Here is a 10,123-nt window from a genome sequence, read left to right on the forward strand (position 1 = left end):
TCAGAAAATTTTCAGATCTCTTATGTCAAGGCAGATTACATTACTTTGAGCAGTTGTGCAGATTCCAAAATATATTTTCTGTAATCACCAGTATTTCTCAAAAGGCCTCCTGTAATTACTATACGTGTGAATTTTTCCTTATTTATAAAATATAAATTATTTTTAATACATCAATTTTAGTAGAAATTTGTACCAGCACAGTAACTGTATGTGGCATTTGAAATACGTTTGTGTTTACTTTGATGTATTACACAGTATTGAACACACCGTGTATTGGCAGTACCACTTGATTATAAAGACGGTTCACAAATTATCATGAAGTATTGTCATTGTAAATGCTCTTTTTCTGAGGATTTTACAATAAAACTTGAGAAAAGTTATCTTTTTCTGGTGCCAGTCTGTTGGCAGCTGTTAAAGTGAGGCCTGATTGAGGCAGGCCTTCAGGGTCCTTCTCCTTCCCCTTAGCCATCGCAGGTTCCTGGTGGTCAGAGCAAAATGGCCCCTGCTCTGGCCTGGTCCAAATTGCTGCTGGACAAAGGCAGGTACCTGCACCCAGAAGTCTCTTTTCCTCATGTTGAATTTTTAGCTCCCAAAATGCACAACCAACATGTGGCTCAAAATTTCTCATCACCAGCCCCGGCAGGCCCTTAAAATTCGCTCCAGTCCCCAGACTCTGATTCATTCTCGACTCCAGTCACTCTTGCCTCTCACTGAGGCAGACTTTCTAGCAAAGATGTAGAATGTGTTAAGTGTTCAGTAACCACCAGGCTACTGATGTGGAGCACCTACTATGTGCGAGAACAGTGCTAGGCCGAGGGTTCAGAGGGCTGGACAAAGGAGACACAGTCCCTACCCTTAGTGAGCTTCAAGTCCACCATACCGTGACTAATAGTGCAGATTCTCCAGAGAAACAGAACCAATGGGGTGTGTGTGTGCATGTGTGTAGGGGGGAGGGAGAGTTATTTAAGAAACTGGCTCACGCAGCTGTGGAGATTAGCAAGTACAAAATCTGCAGAGTAGGCTGGCAGCTGGAGACCCAGGGGAAAGTTGCAGTTGTTCAAGTCCAAAGGCAGTTTGATGGCTGAATTCTCCTTTCTTCAGCAGACCTCACTCTGGCTCTCTCAAGGCCTTCTACTGATTAGATGAGGACCACCCACACTATGGAGGGTAATCTGCTTTACTCAAAGTCTACTGATTTAAATGTTAATCTCATCAACACAAAACACTTTCATAGATACATCTTGAATAGTGTTTGAACAAATATCTATCTGGGTACCATGACCTAGCCAAATTGACATATAAAATTACCTATCACAGTGTCATAAACAAGTTGCTGCATTCCATCTCTCCTGGGGGAGTAACCTGCTACATGCCAGGCCCTGCAATCAGCACATAATGAGCATTGGTTTTAAACCTTACTGAACTGCAATGAGGAAGGTGTCGCTTCTCTTTTATAAAAGAGGAAGCTGAGGCTCAGAAGAACAGAGAGAACCAGGTCTGAAGTTCAAGTCTATATGGCCAAAATTCATGCTCTTATACAACTACACCTGTTATCTGCAATAGCCACCTAGACAGTAGTCCAAACCATGGCTTCTCCAACCTCCCTTCTATGCAGACCTCCTGGGTGGCACCAGCTACATATGGTAGGAGCTCTATTCTACTTGAACTTCTATCTCGAGAGAGCTGACTGCCCAGACTAGCCCTCAAGATTTGGGATCTGGTCAGTGCCCTCAGGCAAGAGGAAATGCATCTGGTAGGAGCTCTTGGTAGAGAGCAGATGGCAGGATTCTATCTGCTCACTGCCACTGGGCTCCTCACTGCACATGCTCTGGATATTTGCTGTCTGTTCCAGGATGCCAGGTGTCAGGGTTGGGGGAGAGGCCATTAAAGGGCAGCCTGCCACACAACCTGACCCAACTAGGTGGCGAAGCTTCTATCCTACTTGTCTCAACCATTCCCTCCTCACAGGGCCACTCAGAGAGACGCAACGTACGTGGGCCCAGTCCCTACATGCCTGGGTCTGGGAGACCCGGAAGCAGGTCAGACTCCTCGGTTCCACCCTCAGCCAGACGCCTTCCCAGCCTTCACTATGCTTCTGCTCTCTTGTTCGATCTTCATTTTCCAAAGACTATCTCTGTGCCCAGGTCCTGCCCACATGGAGCCCACGGTCTACAGGAGACAAACGGACACAAGAAGAACTACTGACACAGGGTCACCAAGGCGACACACAGGGGACTTGGGCAGGAAAAGCTTTCTGGATGAAGTGATGTAGAAGTCAGGGGAAAGGCCCGAGTGAAGGACAGTGGGGTGAGAGCCTGCCTGCTGACAGGAACAGCAGAAACAAGGTGCTGGCACAACAGGCACGACGGCTATGTGAGGGGAGGTCACTGCACACAGTGCAGCCTGAGCTGGAGAGGCTGCATGGCGGGGCACCATGTTGTTATGGAGACAGACAGCATCCTTGGGGCTCTGGGGAGCATCTTCCCAGTATGAACACAGGGCACAGAGTGCCCAAGTTAAGTGAAGAAAGGCAAGAGAGATGCCACCAAGAACAGTGACTCTGCCCAGGACCCCAATGCCTCAAAGCTCAGGCACCCAGCTACTCACAGCCTGTGATCACTCTGCTCAAGGGGAAGCTGACTCCATGGTGGCAGGAAGTCTGGCAGCAAAGAGAGACAGAAGCAGATGCCCTAGGGAGGCAGGCAGAAGGTGACAGATGGCCATGGCACAGATCCCCTCCTAAGAGCACAGAGTCTTGAGACTCTGAGGACCAGAAAGGAGCTTTCTATAGGGGCTACAGGGCAGGAGACAGGTGGAAAGGGCTGTGCAAACAAGCTGGGGCTGCACAGGGTGGGGAGGGGACACAGCCAAACGAGAACAGAGAACGGGTGTTAGGAGGGCAGGGAGTATCCAGGAAGGAGAGAGGGACCTGAGAAATAGGGGGATACACAGCCCCCAGGGGGACTTGGAAGAGACTAAAAGAGGTTTGGGGTCCAAACACCATGATCTGGAGGGGCCAAGAGGCCATGAAGGGAATTTGGACAATGGCTGGCAGATGCTCCCTGAGCACGATTCTCTGTCAGCCAGCCTGGCTGTGCCTGAATATAAAATATTAACGTTTTAAAAATTAAATGTTATTTATACAATAAATACTGCATTATTGTATTTAAGTCTAGATGGGTATCATCTTTATATGTACAAAGAAAATCAGTTTTTTTTTTCCTTAGCTCCCTTCTCCAAGGCTGCCGGCTATCAGAATACATCCCTTCCAAGCCTGCATGGCCTCCTAAATAAAATCCAGTTTCCAGACAGTTGATGTTGGTCAGCAGTGACCAGCAGAACTGCTGGGCAGTAGCCTGAGCAGCCCGGGAAGAAGGGATGGGAAGTGACAACCAATGGGGCCCACACTGTGTGCAGTGGGCAGAAGGAACCCCTCAGATAGACCCACCGCAGGGAGACTGTCAGCATCCCCGGGGCACAAGAAAAAGAGAGAGTGTGACTCCAAAAGGAGCCAGCCCCCATGCCAACACAGATTAGCATTTGGATATGACCTGAAGCTGCAGGGCAGCCTGGGTCAGCTCTTGCTGACCTGGAGCTATTGCTTCAGGACAGAAGAGAACTCATGATGTATATTCTCATTTTTGTAAAGGAATACTAGAGGGGCGGAAATAGGTTCCAATGTTAACCGCTGAATTCTAAGAGTATAAGCAGATCTGGTTTTCTTCAATATGTTTATTCGTATTTTCTAAAATCCCTACAATGAGCTGTGTGTGTCACTTTTGTAGCAAGAAATCTGACCATCAACAAAGGCAAAGAGGCAACCATCTGAATGAGAGAATATATATTTGCAAGCAATGCCTCCGATAAGGGACTAATTTCCAAAATACATAAAGAACTCATACAACTCAACAATAAAACAACAAACAATCCAATTAAAAAATGGGCAGAGGACCTGAACAGACACTCCTCCCAAGAAGGCACACAAAAGGCCAACAGACATATGAAAAGACGAAGAACATCACTAGCTATTAGGGAAATGCAAATCAAAATCATAACAAGATACCACCTCACACCTGTTAGAATGGCTATCATCAACAGGACAAGGAATAACAAGTGATGGAGAGGTCGTGGGGGAAAAGGAACCATCCTACACTGCTGGTGGGAATGTAAACTGGTATGGCCACTATGGAAAACAGTATGCAGATTCCTCAAAAGAGTAAGAATAGAATTACCATATGACCCAGCAATCCATCTTCTGGATATTTACTCAGAAAACTTGAAAACAGTTATCCACAAATATATATGCACCCTGATGTTCATAGAAGCATTGTTCACAGTGACCAAGACATGGACACAACCAAAGTGTCCATCGATAGGAGACTGATAAAGAAGACGTGGTACATGTAAACCATGGAATATTACTCAGCCATAAGAAAAGGTGAAATACTGCCATTAGCGACAATATGGATGGATCTTGAGATTATCACACTAAGTGAAATAAATCAGACAGAAAAAAACTGAGAACATATGATTTCACTCAAGTGTGGGATATAAAACTAAAAGTACTGAATGAACGGAGACTCGTGGACAGGGGATTCGTGATTACCAGAGGGAAGGGGGGATGTCGGTGGGGTAAGGGGGGTCAACTCTTTGGTAGTGGAAGGAAATTTAACTTTGGGCGGTAAACACAATGCGAAATATATATGATGTATTATTAAACTGTACACTTGAAACCTATTTGATTTTATTAATATTACTCCAATAATTTTTATTCGTAAAAAAATCTAACATTGACACTCACTCATGAGTCACACAGGTACAGGGAAGAGGGCAGTGGTTTCCCATCCACTCTTACTCCCTTTGGGGCAGGCAAGGACGAGAAGGACTCATGTCTGTGGTAGGGCACTCTGAGGGCATGTGGGCCACGATGACAGAGCTGAACCTGCCCAACCCTTCCCATGCCGCTGAAGGAATGAAATCAAAAGAGATGAGGGCCAATGGAGAGACAATAAAATCATTCCTCCCATGCAGCCCAGAATTCTCATGTGGGCCACCACCAGATAAATGCCTCATTGATTCCTACCTTAGGTTTCTCTCCCTGAGCATCTGGTAGATTAGATTACACAGAACAATTCTGCCACTAAAATTACTGGTTGACATGTTAGAGAGAGACAGAGATAGCGCGCGAGCATGCACACCTTCTTAAATATCGAGGAGGAGAGAAGAGAGTGAGGAAATACGTGAGAACCCAGAAGTGGAAGCAAAACCATGGGGCTGCCATTTTCCTGGGGCCACTTCTCTGTGCAGACAAACATGGGCTTTCATTCCAACGGCCTCCCAGGGGAATGGGACAGGCCCTGCTCACTCTGACAGAGAGCTGGAGCCTCACAGGGCTACAGCCTCGAACCAAGGGTGAACTAGAAGTCAACTACAATGGAAGTTGCCTTAGTGCCGGGAAGAGCAAGTGGGGAAAAGGTCCCTGAGAAGTCGCCATCACATCTGCAGACCAAACTCAAAACATCCACGTACTGCCAAAAACCTTAAGCCTCAAATTTAATGATGTCTCAGCATTAATAACATTTGTATTATTTTAAGCTATCTTATGTATTAGCAGGTCAAAACAAACAAGAAATGGTATCAATTAGGATAGGAGATTTTGCTGCAATAATAATCAACTTCAGACCCTCTGTGGCCTAAAAAAACATAGATTTATTTCTTGCACGTGCACTATATCCAGTAGAGGTTGTCAGGATGCTCTATTCATTATAGTTTCTCAAGGACCCAGACTAAATAAAACTCCATCTCAATACATTTTCACAATTGCCAAAGCTAGAGAAAGAGAATTTAAGCCAGAATCGGCAATTAAGTGATCTAGCTTGGAAGTGAAAAAAATCTTATTTATCCTCACAATTCATTAGCCAGAACCATGTTACATGGGCAAATGCAACCACAGAAGGACCAGGAAGTTCAGTCTTTCACATGACCACATGGAGCTGAAAACAGAATATTTGGTGGTGGAAGGAAATTTAACTTTGGTGGTGAACACACAATACAATATACATGTGATCTATTATTGAATTGTACACTTGAAACATTAAAGAATATCACAGGATTTGTGTTAACACACAAGAAACAAGATACAAGTATAAACTCAAAAAGTCCATTAAAAATGCTATAATTTAGTATAGATTGGAAATATCAATATAAACTTATGTTTATATCTCCACTATTCAAACTGTCACTCAGATTCCAAAAAGACAAACTACCAAAGCTCACTCAAGAAGAAACAAACAACTTGTATAATGCCACATCTATTGAAGAAAACTAATAGTTGGGAATCTTCCCACAAAGAAAACTCCAGGCCAGATGGCTTCGCTGGTGCAGTCTGCCAAATATTTAAGAAAGAAATAGTACCAATTCTACAAAAATTCTTTGAGAACAGAAGAGGACGGAATACTTTCAAACTCAGTCTATGAGGTAAGCAATTACCTAGATACCACGATCAGACAAAAAAATACTACAAGAAAAAAAAAATACAAACCCATCTCTCTCCAGAACAAGAACATAAACACAAATTTCCTTAACAACGGTTTAACAATTCTGATTTGGTAACATGTAAATACTACATCATAACCAAGTAGGATTTATCCCAAAATGCAAGATTGGCTTACTATCGGAAAAATCAATGTAATTTACAATAGTAAGAGAGTAAAACTATAAAAACCATGTGATTATGTCAATAGAAGCAATAAAAGAGAATTTGATCAAATTTCACAATCATGATTAAAGGGGGAAAAAAATCTCTCAACAAAGTGGGAATGGAAAGGATCTTCTTCAACCTGATAAAGGACAGCTACAAAAAACACACAGCTAGCACCATATTTAATGGTGAAAGACAGTGCCTTTTGTGACACTGTATTTTAGGTGTCAATGTGGATATTTTTTCAAACATGATTTAGATGTTTCTATGAAGGTATTTTTTTTTTGAGATTGACATTTAAATTCATAGACTGTGAATGAGCAGATTACCCTCCGCAGTGTGGGTGGGCCTCACCCAATCAGTTGAAAGCATGACTAGAAGACCTTCTAACTTCTCAGAGAAAGAGAGAATTCTGCCAGCAAACTGCCTTTGGATTCAAACTGCAGCATAACCTCTTCCCTGGGTCTCCAGCATGCCCTGCATGCTTTGGACTTGCCTCCACAATTCTGTGAGCCGATTCCTCTAGACAGGGAGATAGACAGACAGATGCATACACACACTCTCATACGTGTATTCTATTTGTTTTGTTTCACTGGAGAACTCTGATGAATATACCTTCCCTTAAGATTAGTAGGCCAGTCATCAATTTGTTATTTCTCAACTCCAAACCCATCCTTCTTCCCCCTGCATTGTAATAATAGAGTTGACCTTTAAACCTTTCTTCTGTGCCAGCTGGCTCATCATAGAGGGCTCTATAGAGGGCTCTGGGGGACACTGTGAACCAGGAGTGGCAAGAAGGCACTTTCCTTATGAAGTTCATTGAGCCTTCCTTTCCATTAAACTGAGGAGCCAGAGGACTGGGGTGTGGAGGATCTATTGGCCCTCACCCCAGCAGCCCTCATACACAAGCCCAGCTGCACTTTCAGGGACACCCCAGGCCGTGTCCTCTTCACCAAGAATGCACTTGTGTGGCTGTCTGGCTGGGAGCCCTCAGACCACACTTTCACAGGCTACAGCTCCAGCCACACCCTCGGCCATCTGTCTCCCTACCTAGCAAACCAGAGGTGTCTCACCGCCTCTGGGAAGTCTCTCCAGCACTACCAAACTGTGTGTCCCTCTAGTACCCATGCCCCCCTTTGAAGTGGCTTCATGGAGGGTCAGGGCATGCCCTCCTAAATCCTCACTTCCTTTGCGGCCCACTCTCCTTCTGTATAGGGGTATTAACAACGGTTTTGCACCTGGTAATTTGGACCCCATAGGATCCTCTAAAATCTCTTTTAGTAGTTAACCACCCAGTACTAGTTAGGGATTCTTCCCATAAATTTCTGCTATTCAAATTAGTATAGATTCGGTCGCTTGATTGGACTCTGACTGATATAAAATGGGAATAAGGCAACGTAATTGAGAATTCTCTCATCACTGATTTTTGACAAAGGAACAAAAACAATTCGGTGGAGAAATGACAGTTTTTTTCAACAAATGGTACTAAAGCAATTGAACATCCATGAGCAAAAAATAACCTTAGCCTACATCTCACATCTTCTAGAGAAATTAACTCAAAAACAGATCATGGATTTAAACATAAAAGATAAAACTATCAAATGTTTAGGAAAAAAATAGTAGAAGATCTTCAGGATCTAGGGCTCAGCAAAGAGTTTGAGTTTTCTGGTTTGACACTAAAAGTGTGATCCATAATGGAAAATTTGATAAATTAAAGTTCATGAAAATTTAAAACTTTTGCTCTGTGACAGATCCTGCTAAAAAGAATGAAAAGACAAGCTATAGACTAGGAGAAAATATTTGCAAACCAACGAAGGACTAGGATCTAGAAGATACAAAGGACACTCTAAATGAGCAGTAAAGTAGCAAGCAATCCATTTAGAAAATGAGGGAAGGACATGAATTCTAGAAATACATTTCACCAAAGATATGCAGGTAATAATAAGCACATAAAAAAGATGTTCAACATCATTAGCCATCAGGGAAATGCAAATTCAAACCACAATGACATATCATCATGCGCCTATCGGAACTGTTAAAATATTACGCTGCTAAGATTTTTAAAAAGTGACAACACCAAATGTTGCTGAGGATGCTGAAAAACCAGATCACTCGTACATTTCAGATGGGACTATATAAGGTGTAGCAACTCTAGAAAACAGAGTTATTTTTTTTTAATCAGCATTCTACTATCACATGACCCAATAAATACACTCCTAGGCATTTGTCCACAGAAATGAAGGCTTATCTTCACACAAAAAACCTGTATGTATGTCCCTAGCAGCTTTATTCATAACTGCCCCAAACTGGAAATAACTCAGACGTTCTTTGATGTGACTTTGCAAAGTAGAAATAGAAACTCTTAAATATTAGAGCTGAACATCTATGGCAAACATTCTTCATGGTAAAACATTAAAAGTGCTCCCTTTCAGAGAGGGAACAAGATGATCATCCCACCATTGCCACTTCAATACAGCCCAAAGCAAGGTAAGGATTTATAAACTGAGGTTCTTGAATAAATTCAAGATATTCAAAGGCATTCATCCTCCAGGAAAGAAGGTTCTAGAAAAAAAGTTCACCCATGGGCTCAGAGAAACCAGGAAAAATATCAGGAACCCCAAAGTGAGAAATAGCGATATGAGTTGGTGCTGGGCCAGCGGCCCCACTAGGGTATCCAGCAGAAGCAAACACAATACCACTCTTGAGAGACAGGTCCTCAATACAGGCCACATGGGATTCTCAGAGATAAAGCTGTGTTTAATTTGAGTGCAAAATAAAAAATGACTAAACTACATAGGAAAAATCCACCATGAGCAAGAGTCTATAAGAAACAGCAGTATAAATTCTGCACAAATTCTAAATGTTAAAATAGTTTGAGAGGAAACATGTTCCAAATGATTAAAATCAAAAGGAACTGAAATTACAAAAGAAAAGGAAAAAAAGACTATAAAAAAAATAACATGCAGAAATGAGAAACAGCCACATGAAACTTCTATAAATAAAAAATATAATCTACGGCCATGCTATCCTGAACACATTCGATCTCATCTGATCTTGGAAGCTAAGCCAGGTTGGGCCTGGTTAGTACTTGGATAGGAGACCACCTAGGCATACCAGGCGCTGTAGGCAAAGAAAAGAGAAAAGAGAAAAGAGAAAAGAGAAAAGAGAAAAGAGAAAAGAGAAAAAAGAGAAGAGAAGAGAAGAGAAGAGAAGAGAAGAGAAAAAAAAGAAAAAAGAAAAGAAAAGAAAAAGAAAAAGAAAAGAGAGAAGAGAAACAGACAAGAAAAGAGAAATGAAAAGTAAAGAAAGAAAGAAAAGAAAGAAAGAAAAGAAAAGAAAAGAAAAGAAAAGAAAAGAAAGAAAAGAAAGAAAGAAAGAAAGAAATATAGAAATAGAAATGGAAAGTTCAACCAATACATTAAA

At 42.3% G+C, this 10,123-nt stretch overlaps 1 pseudogene; it reads left to right on the top strand.

Moving 5' to 3' along the window:
* The first annotated feature begins 9,710 nt into the window (after positions 1-9,710).
* LOC118606299 lies at positions 9,711-9,829 on the top strand (annotated as a pseudogene).
* Positions 9,830-10,123: the final 294 nt, after the last annotated feature.

This window comes from Rousettus aegyptiacus, unplaced genomic scaffold, assembly GCF_014176215.1.
Source record: "Rousettus aegyptiacus isolate mRouAeg1 unplaced genomic scaffold, mRouAeg1.p scaffold_m13_p_7, whole genome shotgun sequence".
Taxonomy (NCBI): Eukaryota; Metazoa; Chordata; class Mammalia; order Chiroptera; family Pteropodidae; genus Rousettus; species Rousettus aegyptiacus.